The sequence below is a fragment of the Choristoneura fumiferana genome, chromosome 6, assembly GCF_025370935.1.
Source record: "Choristoneura fumiferana chromosome 6, NRCan_CFum_1, whole genome shotgun sequence".
Taxonomy (NCBI): Eukaryota; Metazoa; Arthropoda; class Insecta; order Lepidoptera; family Tortricidae; genus Choristoneura; species Choristoneura fumiferana.
In genome coordinates this window covers 3,689,370-3,710,125 of record NC_133477.1, presented here as the reverse complement: position 1 = coordinate 3,710,125, position 20,756 = coordinate 3,689,370, and the positions used below count along the sequence as shown (strand labels likewise).

The 20,756-nt window shown below is 36.5% G+C and overlaps 1 protein-coding gene across 4 annotated transcripts in view; it reads right to left on the bottom strand.

The window, feature by feature from the left end:
• The window catches only part of mwh (multiple wing hairs), a 213,083-nt gene that overhangs the window by 55,931 nt on the left and 136,396 nt on the right, over window positions 1-20,756 (bottom strand). Inside the window, exon 1 of one of the 4 annotated variants that reach the window (XM_074088878.1) lies at window positions 17,457-17,504. The exons of the other annotated variants lie outside the window; for them this stretch is intronic. The gene's annotated coding sequence lies outside the window, so the exon portion shown is untranslated. Of the gene's footprint in view, window positions 1-17,456; window positions 17,505-20,756 lie in introns of those variants that run through there. 4 annotated transcript variants of the gene reach the window in all.

The following is a 20,756-nucleotide window of genomic DNA, read 5'->3' as shown; positions in this document are numbered from 1 at the left end:
AGCTTGGTCATATCTCTGGGAAATGTATGCTTTCCTATTTAGCAGAGGGTCTCTGTGACCGAGTGTCAATACGAACTTGTCAAGTTTATACTTAGTGTAAGTACCAAAATATAAATGTTGGTAACAACTGAAGACAGCTGTTAAATTCAATATGGGTAGGTATACTGTTTCTGTGAAATTCGTTGGTGGCATTCTGGATAGCGCGTGGGAATTTAAAACACGCTATTGTTTTTAAAAATGACTCACTAGTGATGTGGCAAGTCAATATCGACATCAATGTTCCATTTCTTGTAATAATAACGCGTCCCTTACTTTGTAGCTTTGTGGCACTACATATAAATACAGGCATTCTTTAAATGCATAATAAAAATTTGATGTATGTATAGTTTTTTTATTTGCAAATTTAATTAAATCCAGTTTACGGAAGGTTTCAGAGAATGATGTTCTATTTGCATAGCATGCTTTGCTATATTTAGGGCCGGATATGTTAACTGTATTACAGACCCACCAAGGTTTGAAGTTGTTATACCTAGCTCCTAAGCATGTCAATAGTATACATTAAAAATGTTATTGAAAAAGACTGATTCACTGTTGTCTCCTTTGTCATGGGGCAGAATAACAAGACATAAAAAAGTTGATTGACCCTCTAACGTTTTTTATTTATCGACACTAAAACTGTTGGTACGTCACTATCGTCACAAATCAAGGACCTCTGGCAATTTATGATGATGACTGTAGCCATTTATGTCTCCATTTTGAGTGACAGTACTGTATTTATTTACAATTTGGTAGAAGTCTGTAGTTAAATAGCATTGGTTTAGCATCCGATATTGTACATTTTATTTAAACGTTTATATTGGTTAGACTTTGCAGTTGAAGCAAAATATTTTTAATAAAGTATGTATGGAGTAAAGTTAATGTCCCATTGCTTGACATGCTAATGCCCAATAGATGGCATCTTGCTGTCACTTCTATTGCTTATGCCAATTGAAGGTGGCTACTATTAAATAAGACAGTGATCAGTACTCGAACGTTTATCTTATCTCGCTAATTAAAAATAAGAATAAGTAAGCATAAAAGAAGAATACCAATTGGCAGATAATAAAAAAATCGAAATGCACGGGTACAGGTACGTAAGACACGATTTAGGCATGAAGTTGACGAAGGAAATTTCGGGTCACTGCCATTTATAAGGGTGTGTAAAAGTGAACCTTTATTTTTTCTCGTAATTATATGTCGAGAAAATTACCAGTATTTTCAGTACCTATTATAAAACAATATTAATAAAATGGTGTATTAAATAATAAATTTTATAATATATAAGTACTTTATAAAAAAAAATAACATGTCAAACAGAAATTAAAAATGTAGTGAAGGTAAAAAAAACCTGATTCTTTAACAATCTATCTGTCAGTGTCTACTAAATATCCTTTACTTACATAACGTATTTTATTTATCTCGTAAATTCATAATTGCTCTCGTTATGAAAAAAAATGACTTATAGTTATAACAATACAGGATGCGTGTTGGATAGACAATAAATTAAAAGGAAATAAGCCACAATATATTCCAAGCTGTATTTCACGGGTCCGCTTCAACCTAACCCTTAGTTTACAACTACAGTGACAAGGCAGTCTCCGATCTCGGTCATTTCAAAAGTGTGAGAACGTTACTTTGCGTTTTTGACCAATTTCAACAGATATTAAATTATAAACGCCAAACAAATATTTACCATCCATAGATTAAATTTATCCGTCAAATAAAATTAATTAACCTACAGAGTGTTCGTTTTATTATATATTCAGTGCAGTAAGTGGTCACGGCTTTTGAATGAATAGTGATGACAATTACTGTCGTCACCGTTTGTCTAAAAAATTTAATTTTCACTTTAACTTAATAATATTCTTAAAGAGATATCCCATAATATTAAATGATTTAAATGTTATAACTAATGAGTCTCTAGAATAAGTTTTTACAAACAAAACAGGTCGATTGCGTTGGGAAATTAGCAGGGCCTAAGTGCATTTGTAATTATCGTTGAAATAATATAGTTCTGTGGTTGAAAACTTTTATTTACAAAATAGGATGGAAAACAAGTAACTTGGCTACCTAATGGCAAGTGAGCACAATTACCCACCCGCAGTGTCCGACAGAAGATTGCCGGAACGTTGTCAGCGTAGAAGGCTTCAAATACCTGCTAATATAACCATATATGCCATATAATAATTCGACGACCAGATGGCCTAGTGGTTAGAGAACCTGACTACGAAGCTTGAGGTCCCGGGTTCGATTCCCGTGTCGGGGCAGATATTTGTATGACAAATACGAATGTTTGTTCTCGGGTCTTGGGTGTTTAATATGTATTTAAGTATGTTTCTATATCTATTTAATTATATTTATCCGTTGCTTAGTATCCATAAAACAAGCTTTGCTAAGCTTACTTTGGGACGAGGCCAATTGGTGTGAATTATCCCGTGATATTTATTTATTTATAATTTCACTAGCTATCTTTCTCAACGCCGGAACACAGCAGCGCAAACATTACTGGCAGCAGGATGAGCGAGTAAGCTGGTGGTAGCAATCTGGACGGTCCATGTACAAATACCTACAGCCCCATTCTACATAAATCCATTACATGTTGTCAACGTTCTATGATGCGACTCAGCGATAAAAAAATACAAGATCTCAAGCCTCATTCGGTTGATGTGGACCCTGTATCTTTAGCGTAGATCGCATAGTTAATAAGTTAGGTGCTCGTAAATTGCTAAAACCTTTTTTCCCATGAGCTAACCACGCGATTAGACGCATTATCATATGAATCGATCGGGACCAGAGGCTCTCAAAGTCTTCGTACATTAATTAATGGCCGTTGATCATAAACTTGGAATTTCCGGAGGAATTACTCAAGTTGGCTTGATGTTATTAAAATCAGTTTTTTTGTTTTTCCAGTATAAAAATTAAAAAATCGTTTTGATCCCAAGCACTAGTTTGCAAGTCGAACGCTGTACCGCGTTGGGAATATAAACTCATGTCGGCGATATTGAATTTACCGATCTTATTGCACGTAAAATAAACTTAAATAAAAATACACGAATACTCAGGAACATGCGTTTTTCTAGAGAAACATCTAGCCAGATCAATTTTTCGCCCCCAAAAGCTCCACATAAAAAGGGTTTAGCAGGCTAAGGAAGGACATGTGGCCCCTTTGAGGAATAGTTGAATTGGTGAATGTCAATTGTTTGTCGCCCCATTACTAGTAATCACTCCAACTTTTAGCCCTCTATCTTGAACTGTCACAGAGATAATGTCAAAAATATGTTACCTTAACAATTTTTTTCAAACTCGTTGAAACATAATTAACGTTGAAACGTAAGGAAACATACTTTTGACATTATCTCTGTGACAGTTCAAGATAGAGGGCTGAAAGTTGATTCCTTAGCCTGCTAAACCCTTTTTGTTGAAATCCTTAGAGCCGCTTCTGAGATCCCTGGAAAAAGAAATACATATACCTACAAGAATTGAATTGCTCGTTTGAAAGTATTAGATTTTTATATATAAAAGGGCTCCAACGATTTCGATTAAATTTGGTATGTAGGGGGTTTTTTAACTATCTCAACAATTTTAAGGACATTTGTCAAAGTTTGAGCACCGTATCTCAAACCGGCCGCCTACCTAGCTGGTGTTAATATCCCGTGACATAGTGCGTCCACACCCATTATAGAGAAAGGAAGTGATACAATCATACATATCCAGGACTAGGGTTACCAAGGGACAGTTTATGGTAAGATCACATCGTGAAATTCAGCAGCCTTTGTTCATAGATGGAGAAGGACTAGGTAATCTAATGCTTAGATTAGCTTATTACACGTGCGAATATATGCATATTTGTTGTTTACTTTTTGAAGATTAATACGTATACTTTTATCTGTAATTTTTTACCAAAATTTTATCCCTACAGGTTGGTCCAAGATTTGCTTTAGGTCAATTGGAGTACGTCCCATAATTTGTTTATTTTATTTGAATCAGTCGTCATTATTGGAAAAAGGTTCCATGGTGATTAATGATTCTATATGAAGTGATTGTACAGTTAACGTCGTAAATAAGTGATCACTTTTGTACCTTGTAATTTTAACGTCATGTTTGAAAGGCCGTACGAAACTGTGTCTGGAAGCGACAAGGTACAAAAGTTATCACTTATTTTTTATGACGTTGATTGTACATAGCTATCGTCAAATCATGGCCATGAATGCTTCTTGACAGCCACTTGTGACCTTGTGAAAGCTAGTTCTGAATTGACGAAATGTTTTCTTCTTAATTTTTACTTTCATAATGTGTTGATGACTTGATGATGATGACGGTGGATTTTCGGAAGCAACGTTACTACACAAGTACTTACTACGATGTTTGTGAGTCAGTGAGTCAGCAATATTGAGTTACCAAAGAGGTTCTCTTGACAGATCGCTAGATGGCGTTATATCGTGAGGTTCATTTGAAGCTAGTCTTGCTGCAATTGGCTCATTTAGATATTTAACCAATCACAAATGTGTCAATAATCTAAAAAAACATTAAATTTTAAAAATCCATGTTTTATTTTACACTTTTTTGATATTTATGTGTAAACGGTAGATTAAAAGTATGTATGTCTGTGTATTCCGAAATAAAGATTATATTATTATTATTATTATTATTATTATTATAACATACATATATTTACAATATAGCCTAATTATTAGCTTTCATTTGATACCCATATTGTTACAATACAAAAAATTTTTTTCGTTCCTACGCCATTTTTTTTTCGCAGACGCCATATTGAAATATTATATAGCCTATGTCACTTTGACAGTTATGACGAATCCTCATATGTTAAAATCTGTCCAGCCGTTTAGGCTGCAGCGAGGCCAAAGAAATGGACATACATACCCACATACATACGCTCGAATCGAAAAACATAACAATGAACTAAAATAATTTCCTTGCTCACCCGCGACCTTACGATAGCTAAGCTTATGCAAAATATGCGTGTTCATGCAGTTCCTCCACCTCCACACTGTAAGAACACACACAAATCACACAAACCCATCTATCACCACCACCACACTACACTGACGCGTTTCGAACTCGAACATAGCTCATCTTCAGAGTGACACAACCGTACACCATTTTCTTTTTTCATTGCGCGGCCGATACGATTTCTGCATAGTGGTTACCAGACAATACACGCAATGAATATAGAACTCTCGCCGCATCGCTAAAATTGTGGCTGGGCCGGTGGGCCGCAATATGCGCAAGCGCTGCTATCGGGGCAGATAGATCCGTCAACGGCCGGCAGCAAATCTATCTGTACAGGCCGCTGAGTGCCTTAACAAGAACGAAAGCCGACAGTGCGGTAACCACAAAGGAGAATATTATTCAGGATTTCCTTCCTTTTCTTAGGGTTGATAAATGCTTTCCGGTTTATTTTTCATCACCTTCATAAAAAGTATAGCGTGTAAAATAAGCAACCAGCAAAGAAAATATAAAAAAACTTTTTTGTACCACTTGGTATTTATAACATCCTGCTGATTCCCCCCTGTTTTTCCCCGTTTTAGGGTTAATTATCTAGGTTGAAATTCAATGTTCACCATGGATGGATGACTTGGTTAAAGGCTGATATGATGATGATGATGATGATGGTGATGATAAATTTCAATGTCCTAGATCTTTGAGAATCCTGGAAACACTACTTCGGTGACCGGTTCCTAAGGAACCTACATATTATTCCTTTTATTGTGACTCGGGCAGCGATCTGTTAACTGTAACTGCTTCTGGGAGTAGATCAAGGGTGTTACCAATCGATCGATCGATTATCTATTGATGAAGAAAAGATTGATAACTATCGAACTTTCCTGGTTTCGTATTGTTTTTTTCTTTCACAATAAGGTTGTTGGCGACAAAAATTTCGGAAATTCTTATAGTCACTGCGCACTGTCTTAAAAATATTCGGTAATAATAACCGTGTATGCTAACCACAGTGGTTAGTGTACAAGCAAGCACACGTCACGGATTGACGAAGACCTGGGACCTGGGGAGCTGGGAGCGTTTATTTTCTTTTTTGCGAGGTGTTCCAGTTGCAGTATTCTATATTGAATAACGTCAATTCGTAGTTAACACTACGCCTTTTGATCTATGTTAATCAATGGTTGAATTTATTACCTAGTTGACGTCGATCTTTACATTCTACTACACTAAGGTATATCAAACTAATCGGTAAATCGTCAGACGACGCCATCAATCAATATAGTCGGCCATTTTTATTCATCTGTGCATCAATCTAATTACCGTGCCGCTATTACCGCAATAGTAATAGTGGCACGTTATTTATTTATACTTAAAACAGTTGAACGAGAATGGCTGCCATCCCTTTTCGAGATCTGTGCACTTTTAGTCTAATTACCATTAACTTTTGCAGGAAAAAAGTGAAAAAGTAATTAGACAGGTGCGGTGCACAGATGAAAGAAAATGTCGCAGTGGAATGGTTTGGTCGATGTCGATCGATATTTTCGACTAAACCAATCTACCGGGTGTGGCCTGTAATATAAGCAAATAATTAAAACATAGATCATTCTCCTCAAACTGAACAACATTAGTTCAGCGACTTTTAAAAATAATTAGTTTTTTAATTTTTATTAGGTACACTTTTAAGTTTATTCGAAGAAGCAATGTAAAGTAAAATGCTTGATATTTGTAGCATGACAGGCAACGTCAGTTGGGTTATAGGATGGCGTACATTGATAGCAGTATTGAGTTTGTATGAAAAAAGGAAAATTCGAAGACTCCATTATTTTTAAAAGTCGCTGAACTAATGTTGTTCAGTTTGACGAGGACGATCTATGTTTTAATTTTTTGCTCGTATTACAGGCCACACCCGGTATGATCGGTTTGAAAGCACCCTGAGTGTGCGCTAAGGAAGTCACTCAGACGGGTCATTCGTAATGTGAAGTTATGTGACATACGGGTAACTGTCGAGGTTGGAATCCTATATTAATACCATCGGCTCTCCACGCGTAAACCGTTAGGTACATACGGGATTTTACGAAATTCCCGTTATACATTTTTTAAATCGTTTACTAAGAAGTTTTCAAAATAGAGTTATGTATCGTATACTCGTAAGTTCTGACTTTTTTACCCATTCTTAGTTACAGTCCGAGCCGAGAGTTGAATGTTTTTTAATTTTGGAAATAATTTATATAAAAAAGTTTTCATTTAATTGAAAAATTGTACTCCACGTAGTACATTGCGCAGTTATTCTTACAATTGATTTTTACTTTATGGAGTCACTAGGACTTACGCTCACGTAAGTTGTGTGTTGTAACTGATCTATCTAAATTGAGTAAGAATACATAAACGAAACGTCGAGGTAATTTTTACAATAAATAGTTCGTGATGAAGTCCCTAGAAATAAACGAGTATGAGTGAGAATCCTGAAAGTTCAAAACATATTTGCACATTAGGCTTCATGCCAAAATGTTTAGTTTGTTTTCACCCCAAAGCGATGTTTCATGTTTATGGAACCACAGCTTTCATTCATACATTTCGTACTCTCTATGTTATAAATGATACAAAGACTACTCTACGATACAAAGCCTTTTTAGGCATATCAGTGAAATTATGTAGCCGCGCTTTTAAGATAGCACTTTCTATATCAAATTTGTACATAATTATAAAATAAACGTTCCGTTAACTCAACCACATCCTTTTAAATCTTATGTCCTTGCGTTGTCACTGAGATTATAATGTAATTCACCTTTCTCTTGCAATAATCTGCCCAAAAGTAGCATTCTTGTTCATAAACAAGCATTTTACGACAGAAAGGTTTTCTCTTTGAGGCAATAATAAAAAAAACTTGACATTTACGTACAGTTTACCATCGACACATCTCTTTCACCAAGAAACTTTATCAAAAGACAATGCAAGTATCAATTGCACTGTGTACTATAATTTTAGAATTTTATTTTCATGAAATCTCCATTCTAATTGTATCCTTCGACGTCGGGTAAAATAGAAAGAGACAGAAAAAAAAAATTTTTTTTTAAACAGTGTTAACTAACATTTGGTGGATTAATAAATATACACATAAAAAATCAGCGAGCCCACAGGAATTCTAGTCTTAAGTCGATCGTCGTCTAGATGCAGAGAGGGATGGTCGTCGCACAGACTCTCAACATCTCTATGTGAATTGTTCTGCACATTTTTTGACAACTAACTATTTAAGTATGTGGCATTTGCATATTTTTCTGGGCAATAATTCGGTTCGAATTTTCTGTTAGCTGAACTTTTAAAATTTAACAGGAATGCACTATAAAGAAGAACTCATGCGCCACTCTAAAGTATACTGAGTCCATAAACTACCGTTAATCATATACCATTAAAGCTGGCACTACGCTTCCTTGCCACGGGCGTCGTAAAAAAAGGCATAGAATATTTAATTAAACAAAAAAAACTTATCTTAGCCATTAAGGCTTTGTATGAACTATTATTTATTAGCAACGCCCGAGGCATACTATATCTAATATAAATTATAAAGTGAGGCAATTCAACAAGCGTGTGTCCATCATACACATTATAATTTTACCGCAAATTTGTGACTTTCTAGTTTTCAATGTAAGTACATAGACATTTTTATAAAAAAAGAGTCAAATGTGAATTAGCCTTGATTACCGAGGGTTTCATACAAATTTAAAACAAATAAATACCATGGGACACTTGATACCAATTTACCTTGTCCCAAACTAAGCAAACTTGTACTATAATAGATAAACATACTTTTGATAAATACATACTTAAATACAAATTAAAGTTGAAGTTTTAAATGTATAAATTTGCCAAGCGCGAAGATAACTCTGTTTTTCATTAAATTTAAATTAATTAATTCTCTGAAAATTAATTATTTTTATTGTATTTTATAAAGCAAATTACTTCAACGAACTAGTGATAATTTTCTCCTATTCGACTCGCATTTCTCGATATTTTCGCAAATAAGATCTGAAAGATCGTTCCCCTGGCCTTGTACTACGAAGTGCAAAATTCGAATTTCGTATCGTATCGTCCCGCTCACGCTAATATTATTTAATACGATAGTGAGCGGGACGGTACGATGTACGAACTTCGATTTTCCCCCTCTGATCCCGTGTCACGTGAGGACATGCGCACGCGTCAAGCAACTAACCCCATCCGGCTTCTGTTCCAAGCTTCCCCATTGAACGCATGAATTATACTTATCATTGGCTGCGGCGGCGCCATTCATATACATTTGCGATGCAAACGCAGGCAGGATCTTGGTTTTGAAACGTTTATAATAGACACATTAGACGTATTGTTGATTTTCTATTTATAGATCAAACTATCCTGCTAATTTAAATATAAAAGATAAAGGTAGAAACCTAATACCTACTCAACATAATCCGGCGATCGCTTAAGCTTTGGTTTCCTAGGATCAGCGGTGCCGTCATATAGCGGCGGTAATTGACACCGCTCTCTAGGAAACCGCGCCATTTTGTTTTCATAGACAACGTTCTAGTGACGTCATTCACCGCTTATTACGGTCGCTATAATGACGGCACCGCTTGTCCTAGCAAACCAAAGCTTTACCAAAGCCCAACGGCATTACACGAGACGATGGCAAGAGGCCGGAAGGACGTCTTCGATTCCCGGAGACGGGGGTTGACGGTGTTTGGTCAGGGACGAAACCTGCATCGATACTAGCTCCGTCACACCGTCAAGGAACCACAAAATACAGTTAGCGCAGTGTCTGATCAGGGTCAGGTACGACAAACATTTTTATACCTGTCGGATTTGAGACCCTGGGCTAGATAAGGTGGATTTGCTTTTTTACACCCATTTGGGTCAGCGAGTATTGCATAGATATAGATCGATGTTGAATAACATTGTTGTGACATTACAAGGGAATAAAGACAAGAATAAAAATCGCAAAAACTATAAAGAGCATATTTGACATCGACATGACAGGCGCGTACAAGAAACTGGTCATTATGGATGAGTATGGGTTTGTAGTAACATTGTATTATACTTACGGAGTAGGCATCCATAAGAGAGTAGCGTGTCTGATTGACAGACAATGCACATCCTAAACCAATGGAGGTAGAGTTTTGAAATTTGGTAGTAACATACCTATATATGTTGTGATGACTAAGTCGTGGTATCTAGTGGTTTGACATTTATGATCTCTCAAGCACAGGGTCCTGGGTTCAAACCCGGGTTCGCAAAATCGCAGAATTTATGTCCGAGCTTACATTTCAATTTTATAATGAGCTTTTCGGTGAAGGAAATCATGACGGAGTGTGTAGTTCACAATCTTTAATATGATCTAAATTCCTATCAAATCCTTTTAGTATGTAGTTAAATAGAAATCAGGATGTGATATCGTGTAAGATTACGAGTAGTTATTCCTGTTATGATATGTTTATGCTGCTTAGATTAAATAGCTTACATGTAAACAACATCATACTTAAGATAAACAACACTTTCATATCTGTTTACGCTTCTACGGAAGCCATAAAAATAATAAAGTTGTAATAAACATTACGAACGACATTCAATGAAAAACTTCCTAGATACTAACTATACGGGTTCTTACTCCACATAAAACTTTAATGGAAAGACTTACGATTAAAATCCTGGCTCATAAAACTTTAAATAATAAATTGAATTGAGTTCGCAGCGAAACAAAAACCGCATTTCTCGTGGATCTCAGTTAACGTATTGAAGTAATAAAACTTACGTTTTCATTGAATGATTAGACATAGACATAGACATAGACATCATTTATTCATTAAACAATACATGATTGTGTTTGATTTACTAAACTTTCGTTGTTTTGCACTCATAAATCAAAAGCAAAAGTGAGAATTAATCAGGAGTCAAATATTGCTAAAATTACGACCTTTCGACCATATAGTAAATGAAGCACATGGCAGCGGTCTACTTACCGCTCAATTTCACGTTTCAGCCGTTTTACGAAGTCTATATTATTGTATAGTTCATAGACGATGGTGTTGGGTGAAAATCAGCGCTGGTTTAACGCTTCGCGTTACCTATGCTGAGCCAGTGTCCGCTCAATCTTTATCCTCCGTGTTGTCTATTAAGTCTATTTGTAGTATAGTACATTACTGCAGAGGCCATGAAGTAAGGGATTGATGGACGAGTTTGGATAAAGCGAGTCCAGCGATCCCTGTTCTGGCCGAGGTTTGTATAGTGCTCTTCTCAAACAATGTGAGGAAATATTTCATCCATCCATTCATCCATTCATCTATCCATGCATGCATCCATCCATGCATCCATCCATCCATCCATCCATGCATCGCATCGCATCGCAATATCGCAAATGCTTACAGAGTAGTGGTGGTTGGCTGTTTGTAATTTTTCCTTTGTCAGTTTAATTTTAGTAAGCAATTTTAAAAAGTTAGAGCAGCGGACAATAATGTATTTTCATACATACTTCATGGCCTAGGCCAAGAAGTTATGTAGGGAGGTGGTAGGGAGCCATAAATGAGAAACTTCATGTCTCCATTTCGTGACATTAACGCATACATTTCCGAGCATGTTTGAGAAAATATTGTTATGTCTTGTGTTGTCGTGAATAAATCCTTCTTCCTTTCATAGAGCCACTGGTATAGTATACCGGGTGTGGTCTGTAATACGAGCAAAAAATTAAAATATAGATCCTCGTCAAACTGAACAACATTTAGTTCAGCAACTTTTAAAAATAATGAACTCTTTGAATCTTCCTTTTTTCATACAAATTACATACTGCTATCAATTTATCATATCATCTTAGAACACAACTGACGTCGCCTGTCACGCTACAAACATCAAGCATCTCGCTTTACATTGCTTCTTAGAATAAACTTAAAAGTGTAATAAAAATTAAAAAAACTATTTTTAAAAATCGCTGAACTGTTGTTCAATTTGACGAGTTTGATCCATGTTTTAATTATTTGCTCATGTTACAGGCCACACCCGGTAGATATGCCATACTTCTTCAATGGGGCGAGAAGCGTGCAGTCGTACGTTCTGAGACGAGTCAACAATACACACAGTACGCACACGTGTAGTACAGTTAGATAACTGTGAATGTGTTGCTGCGAAATGTTTTAAGCACGTGCGAAGACGGTGGATTATTTTACTAAACTACAAACCCCTTTATATATAAACGCTGGCTGAGCTTATGTTAGTTGAAGCCGCTTTTGTCTTTTTCTATCACTTTGATTTCTGGTTTTGCCAGAAATAAACACAACATAAAAGTCGGCGGCGGTGATTGCTTCCCATCAGGTGGCCCGCATGCTTGTTCCCTCTTACGTAAAAAGGTGAATACCTATCAGCCAGCATACAAATTTTTGCATTGGATTCGTGCCATTTTTTAAAAAAATTATCAAAAGCTTTTAAGCTTTTATTTTTCAAACAAAAACATAAATAGTTCTTAAACCCAAATCAAATTGTGATTGCTTGCTAAATTTTACTATCTATATATGTTCTATTATTTATTCTGTGTTACTTATAATATGGATCCATGTCGGCTCACATAATTGTTGAAAACCGCACAATATAATGTTTGTCACAACGTTTTCTTTGTAACAGAAAAAAATCTACAGGTGACCATTTAATAATTTCTGGAAATTATAAGAGAAACCATGTCTAACAAAATGAAATGTTTTCTTTGTAACTAACCTGGAATGTCAAACATGCTATTGTGAACGATTCATAACGGCCAGAAAACTGTCTAACAAATGATATTGAACTGAACAATGTCAGTCATCTTCATTGTAACAACATGGACTCAGGATCTCCACAACGGAATACGCGATATCAGGATTTCTTCAACTGTACTTTCAGTGACTTTCTTGTAAAGGCTAGCTAGTGTGGGGGTGGGGGATTGGTTAGTCTTCATAGACGATACCACCTCCCCAAAATCGTTGGCCACCGTGTCCGAAACTTGCGATTTATGTTCAATGGTAAATAAGCAAAACAAGTTAGTGAATAATAAGTTTTTATCAGAATGATCTTGTGATTGCCTAAATTTATCGCTCGAAGTTCGTCTGATTGCTTGATTAGCACACAAAATATGAAATTTTATACTAATTGCAATTATGAACATGAAACTACCGTGAGACTCACTCATATTAAATATAATGACCCGGATAACTCACGTCTTAAATCGAGTTTAGCTCGACATGTTTCGGGCTAATCCGTAGCCCTTCGTCTTCGGAGCAACGCGACTCAGCGGCTGCTGCAACACGCGCACTGCGCGCCGCCGCTCTGCTCGCGCGAGCTAAACTCGATTTAAGACGTGAGTTATCCGGGTCATTATATTTAATTGCAATTAGTACAAATTTGTCACTTAAAAAATCAAACCTCTGCCATATGCAACACGTTTCGTCATCATTTAGCAGTCGCCGGTCGTCCTCAGCCAAAACTATTTCTCAAGTCGCTATATTCCCCAATTTCAGTTATATAATAATCATTAAATTTCCCAAACGCTCTTTAAAGCCAAACTGATGACTTTGAAGCTGAATTCGAGTGCCATCCTTTGCACTTAGTACAATGCAATTGCACAAAGTGACACAATGACACACATAACATTGTTTTCTGTACTTTCTGCAACGGTAAACAAAATCATAATAATGAATGAGTCATCTATGTAGACAACTACTTTGTTATTCTAGTGGATTTGAACACGTGTTCAAAGCCACTAAAATAATAGAGTAGTGGTTAATTGATTTATTGAAAGATACGTCACCGGTTTTTCGGTAAAAAAATATATCTTAGTTTGGAGTCGAGCTCGCGCACGGCAGGGTTATGTGCGAATTTGTAGAAGGTATGGATGAATATTCAGATTTAACAGATCCCCTCTACTAAGCAAAAAGTATGTAGTGTGGAGTCATCTTATATTGAAATAGCATATACGTAAAAATGTATATAAAATACCCAGGTACTGCCTTTTCGCAACTTTTGATTTTGCAAACTCTAAAATTGTAATATTTCAGGATTTATTTCAGGGTCATCGTGTAGAATCCTTGAGGTTAGGCTAGTTCTATAAAAATTCTGAAATATTTAAAGTTTCAGAAATATTAAACAGTTGAGAAATTAAAAGTTGCGTAATGAAACACGTTGCCAAACGTTTTTCGCCGAAACATTAGTTAACCAAAAATAACATCTCAAGGGATTTCCTGAAATCCAAGGAATTCGATTTGTCAAGTGATAGCAGTCTTGAATAAGTCATCCCAGCCTATATACGTCCCACTGCTGGGCACAGGCCTCCTCTCAGAACAAGAGGGCTTGGGCCATGGTTCCCACGCGGGCCCAGTGCGGATTGGGAACTTCACACGCACCATTGAATTGCTTCGCAGGTTTGTTGCAGGTTTCCTCACGATGTTTTCCTTCGCCGCAAAGCTCGTGGTAAATTTGAAAATGTAATTCCGCACATGAATTTCGAAAAACTCAGAGGTGCGAGCCGGGGTTTGAACCCACGACCCTCTGCTTGAGAGGCGATAGGTCAAACCACTAGGCCACCACACGGCTTTTTTGAATAAGTATTTAATATTAATTTCAGTTTGATACCTCCACGCGTTCCTGACAGACGGAGAGGCAAACAGATAGGTAGACGGACAGTATGTGCTAAAAACACTAAAAAATCATATTATTTAATTTTGGTTGTCATGGACTGCTACTGACAAAAAGTCTATTTTGGACCAAAATAACATAGTTCCAAACATTCAGGTATTTGTATGATCGACTAACCCAGTTCGAAAACATTTTAACTGTAACTCAGAGCTGAACAGTAACCACCGCTCTAATAAAACAACTGATTGCGATGCTCTTCATATTTGAATACCGATCACCGAACATTGTACTTTCTAAAGCACAATTTGAATGTAATTTTAATTTCATATCGACAATATTGCGAATGTAGGCTTTTACTTAATGCTTTTTTAATTACAAAAAGCTGGTAGCTTTTAATTGGCGAATTCGGCTGAGACCTTGTAAATTTTGGTACTGGGCAGTTATAAAATCATTATAATTACAACTTAACTACTCTTATTTCGCACCATAATCTAGTAGGTGTATAAAATTCTCGTGTACAATGTTTGTGACCAAACTCCTCCGAAATGGATTGGCCGATTTTTATGAATTTTTTTGTGTATATTTGGAAGGTCTGAGAATAGGACGTAAACTATTTTGCATACTTCTACGCGGACAGAGTCGCGGGAAACAGCTAGTATAAGTATAAAATGGCAATGCCCGTACCGTGCCTGGTTTTAGAATAGGACACACCCATCTCTGTCCGTGGGTGTCGGAAAAGGCGATAAACGTACAGTCCCTTTTCAAAGGAAAAGTTATTACGATTTTCCTTGTCAACTAATGCGATGTCACTATGGCGTTTACTGTGAAATGGTTCCATGATGGCTCATGAATTAAATTCCTTCACCGTTGATGTGAGAGTGGGCAGCAGCGCCCTCTATTGCCAACTACGAAGTCCAGACTCCAGCACTGCAGTGTAGAAGGCTGGGGGAACTACATTACCACACTATCCCAAGAAAGTTGTCATGAAGGTTTACAGTACCCGGCCATTAAGATTGCACATCGATATTTGGAAAGAGACTCGGCTAATTTCGGCTTCGTAGAGCGTTGTCACACACTTCTTATGTGACGTTCATACTCGACTAGGTTGGAAAGGAATATATAATAAAGAGTTGTTGAAACCCCCAAAAATTTTAATTGTACGATGGCATCTTTAGGAAAAAGAGGGAACTATCCTTTTTCTAGTAGTTGCAAGTATTGCAACAGCTGTCTATAGATATCCGAAGTTTACATGTCAATAATTTGACGTAAACTAATTAAGTTCATAAAGGTGCAGTATAAAATTTGATTTGATATAAAACGTCACTTAATAAATACGATGATTGACCGACGGTCGTCAGTGTTCGGAAATCGTCGTGCACAGCCAATTGTCTTTTCTTCAATTTAGTTGATTTTTAGTTTTATATAAATTAAAAATTATTATAAATATATAACGGGTGTGGCCGTATACGAACAAAAAATTAAAACATAGATTGTCCTCGTCAAACTGAACAACATTAGTTCAGGAGTAGTTATTTTTTTTCCTTTTCTAATACAAATTAAATACTGCTATCAATGAACGCCATCCTAGAACACAACTGACGTCGCCTGTCACGCTACAAACATCAAGCATTTCGCTTTACATTGCTTCTTCGAATAAACTTAAAAGTGTAATAAAAATTAAAAATCTAATTATTTTTAAAAGTCGCTGAACTAATGTTGTTCAGTTTGAGGAGTACTCGTATGATCTATGTTTTAATTATTTGCTCGTATTACAGGCCACACCCGGTATAGAAACTTTTTGGCTTGTGGCTGTTGACCCTTGATTACCTTGGTCTCAGACGATGATTTTGCTTTATGCACTAGAGCATAAAAAGCCATTTTATTTCGCCTAGATCCAGCATAAACACGAACTTTACGAGCATGAGAAGTGAAAAATGTATTTTGATTTATGTGAAAATCCATCTCAAGATTGTTTGGTACTTAAATGTTACTTTATTATTCGCTTTTTCAGGATCTCAGCATCGTAATAAGTAATAAGGGAATAAGATTCTGCTTTATGAAATTTTCTCAAGTAAAACCTAGCCTAAACCTAGCAGTAAACGCTGACCAGTTGCCAATTTCCGGTCTTATGGAATTCTATTATATTTCAACTTGTTACAAGTTATAAGATTTAAAAGCGTCATTCGCCTTGTTAAATTTAGTAGCATTAAAAATATGCATAGTGATGCTCACTTTCTATCGGTAATTGGAACCCCGTCACGGTAGCGGATACGTGAAAATGTCTCCGTAATAACCTTAATGTTATCGCATTAAGAGTTAACTTGGCTTGATTGGGTGGCATGGACAGCGAAAGTGACATTTATCGAGGCGTTTTGATTGGTGGATCCGATAACTAGATGTTCTTAGGGTAATGAGGTGTGAAGCTATGGTGGATGTGTATGGTGTGTTATTACGATATGATAGGAAAGTTGATTTGTCATTGTATCTAGGGATTAGGGCCGGGTTTAAAAGCTTATGTATACAGCGTATTTTAAGTGCAGATGCGCGTTTCGTGAACGCGGGTTCACGGCACTGACAATTCTCAAAAAGCGTGTTATTGTGAGGCCAAATATGAATGTAATTTTTTGAGTTGCGAGTCGCGTATTTTTGGTCGCGTAAACTCTGCTGCATTTGGTCTTATACATACTCGTAAGTCCTGTTTCTACCTAAGAAACAAACACATAATACGCCTTTTTTCAGTTGGGTTATATAATTTAGCATTACATTATAATTTACTTACTAGTAATTAGACGATGAATTTTAAAGGTGGAAAAATATCAGTATCGGCACATACGTACCTCGAGTTCTTGTTATTTCTTACGACGAAACTTGATAATATACTTTTTTTACCTGTAACAAACACAAATAAATTACTTAAGTATTAAGGTACTATGTATGTAAATACAATAATGTTAACGTAATTTTATATTTCATTGAAATACATTGTTTAATTTATAGATTACACTCGCACTTCATCAGTTTTATTGCAGTTGGAGTTTAAAAATATAAAGAGGATAATAATCATCAAGAATGACCATATTCCTGACCAATTTATTCATAAAAAAAATATTTTATGTTATAATCGTAAATAATTTTTCTGCTCTGAAAGCTTAGATGCTTACCTGATTCCCGGTCTCAAATACCTAAGTCTAACATTTTCATTTTCCAAAAAACCTCTCGCCCTATTACACACAATAACTTTCCTATTACTTCTAGTTATACAATATATTTTTTTGTAAAATAAAAAACAATTTTCACAAAAAATTTTTTGCAAACTGCATTGACAAATCATCCGGCCTAACTGCTTATTTAATTATGTACGAGCAAATTTTAACGCAACGAAAATGCTACGATATGTATCCAAAGATTGACCCCGACTATATGCCAAGTTAAATCTAGCGTACATAACCGACAGTAAATGCCGACTTAAGCGACGTCTCTGAGTGTGGCAGTAAGCAGGTAAGCAGTTTAAGCCACGTAAGACATATAGTTTGTGCAGCACATAAATTCCAAGCCAAGAATTACGACTACCGTCATAATTGCCTTTAATATATCGATGAACAAGCAAGCGATATGGAGGAAGCGCCAGTTCCTGGTAAGAGAACAATGCTCGATGTCGGAGACAATCAGCGGAGTGGCACTACCCATTGTTATAGTTCTGGGTAGACCATCTTTTTGGAAAAATAAACCAAATAGGCAACTAATGACAGGAATTTTGACCTGAGGCCGTATTGCCTGACTAAGATTGGTTTTTGGAGTGTTTTTGTATTTTTATTTCAACTCAAAATTTGTTACTTTTACGGTCATCCCGTAAAATCCAACGAAACGATCCGATTCTGATGATTCGTTGGATTTCACGGGATGACCGTAAAAGTAACAAAATTTGAGTTGAAATATAAAATACAAAAATACTCCAAAAACAATCATAATTTGATTGCTTAATAGTGACATCTCTTGTCCAGGTGAGCGGTTAGTTCCGAAGGAGTGTTGATGTTTCTTGATGAAAGCTAAAACATAGATGTCGCTAGTGGTGTCACTGCTTAAGTGGCTAAGAAAGGAAGCAGGCTGAAATGTGTGGTGCATGGGAGAAATATGTGTCTAGACTCCTGTCCAGTGGTGGTGTAGGGGTTATAGCACGCAGCACGGAATGCTGAGGACCTGGGTTCGATTCCCATCGCTGGTCTCTTTTTCTGGTTTTTTTCTGTGTATCCATGTTTCAGTTTCTATTTTCGCTATATTGCCTACCGTTACTGATGCTCGCGATCGCTATCAAATGACAGTTGCGAAATCTGCCATTTGATTGTGATCGCGAGTGTCAGAAACGTTACGCAATAGACCCTCTGTACACTTTTTTTTTAAAAACGCCCCTGTATCAAAATAATAAGCCGTGGTGGCCTAGTATTTTGACCATAGCCTGTCAAGCACAGGATCGTGGGTTCAAACACGGGCTTGCACCGCTGATTTTTTCGAAATTCATGTGCGAAATTACATTTAATATTTATCACGAGCATTACGGTGAAGGAAAACATCGTGAGGAAAGCTGCACAAACCTACGAAAAGTCAATGGTGTGTGTGCAGTTCCCAGTTCGCACGGGCCCGCGTGGGAACTACGGCCCGAACTGTTCTGAGAGGAAGCCTGTGCCCAGCAGTGGGACGTTACAGGCTGGGATGATGAAGATGATGAAAATGTAATAACTGTTTTACGTCGCCATATATTGTCTGCGAAAAAATGGCGTTTTTTTGTTTATGGCGACATTTGAGAGCAATATCTGTAGGCGGAGCCAATACGTAACACGTTAAATAATCTACTGGTCTTCGACCGTACAAAACGTATGCTAGTAACTTGTTAGATAACACATCGTGGTTTAATTAAACATGAACATGATATATGAGTGAAATTAACTAACCGCCCGTAACAGTAATGCCGCCGATATAATTTATTCTTATATTTCGGTAATGTCGAATGCAAAATTACTTATAATCTCGTTATTAATAAAAGTTACAAATTTATAAATTGAAAAAATATATTTTGCCAGTGCTTGGTAAGAATAATGTCAAAGTGGCAGAAAACAACAGTTAACAGAAGCTTTACAAACTTTAATGAATTCTTATGGTGTAGGTATTCATTTGAATCTTGGCATAAAATAGTGCCATGTCTTGGATCATACTCGTACATTGACAAAAGATAAATCTGTAGATGTGTCTGTAAGTGCCAATTTAATTCTAACTTAAAAGTACTAAGAGTACTTTATCTAGCTAAACTATCACGCTATTAAAACTATCACACTACCTTTTCGTGAATGTTTTGATCGTGAAAATAATTTAATTATCAGTACTAATTGACGGTTTTATATTTATGTGTTTATTTGTATCCGAATTCAGAAACGTATCTATCATCATGTGACAGTTACATTTCAACAAAAAACGTTTAATAAAGTATATCATATGTGTAGGGCGTCCTGAGGCACGGTGGACGGATGACCTTAAGAGGATCGCTGGCGGCGGATGGATGCGAGGGGCTGAAGACAGAGTGTTGTGGCGCGCCATGGAAGAGGCCTATGTCCAGCAGTGGACTGCTGTAGGCTGATGATGATGATGAAAGTATATCAAAGTTATGATTAATGTGTAATTTGCATTTTTTTTTCATTCCGTTCACCGACCAATGTCGACGTTACCCAAGGTTTACGGCTATTTTAGGTTTTCGTTTATTTTGTGAAAATGCGACCTTCATGGCTTTGCGGTAAGAGTTGTACGTGACTGTTTATTTGTCGATTTTATTTAGGAAATCGAGACGTATTAGTTCAGCAGTTTCAAAGATTACTCTCATATTTATACAAACAAATAAATAAATTTTACCTTTTTATTACTTGGTATACTTACAAATCCATACTAATATTATAAATGCGAATATATGAGTGTTTGTATGTATGTTTATGTGTTTGTATGTTTGTCCGTCTTTCACGTTGAAACGGAGCGACGGATCGACGTGATTTTTGGCATAGAGATAGTTTATGGGCCAGAGAGTGACATAGGCAAATGCACAGTTACCGAGGGAACAGCGCGCGATAACCGAATTCCACGCGGGCGAAACCGCGGGC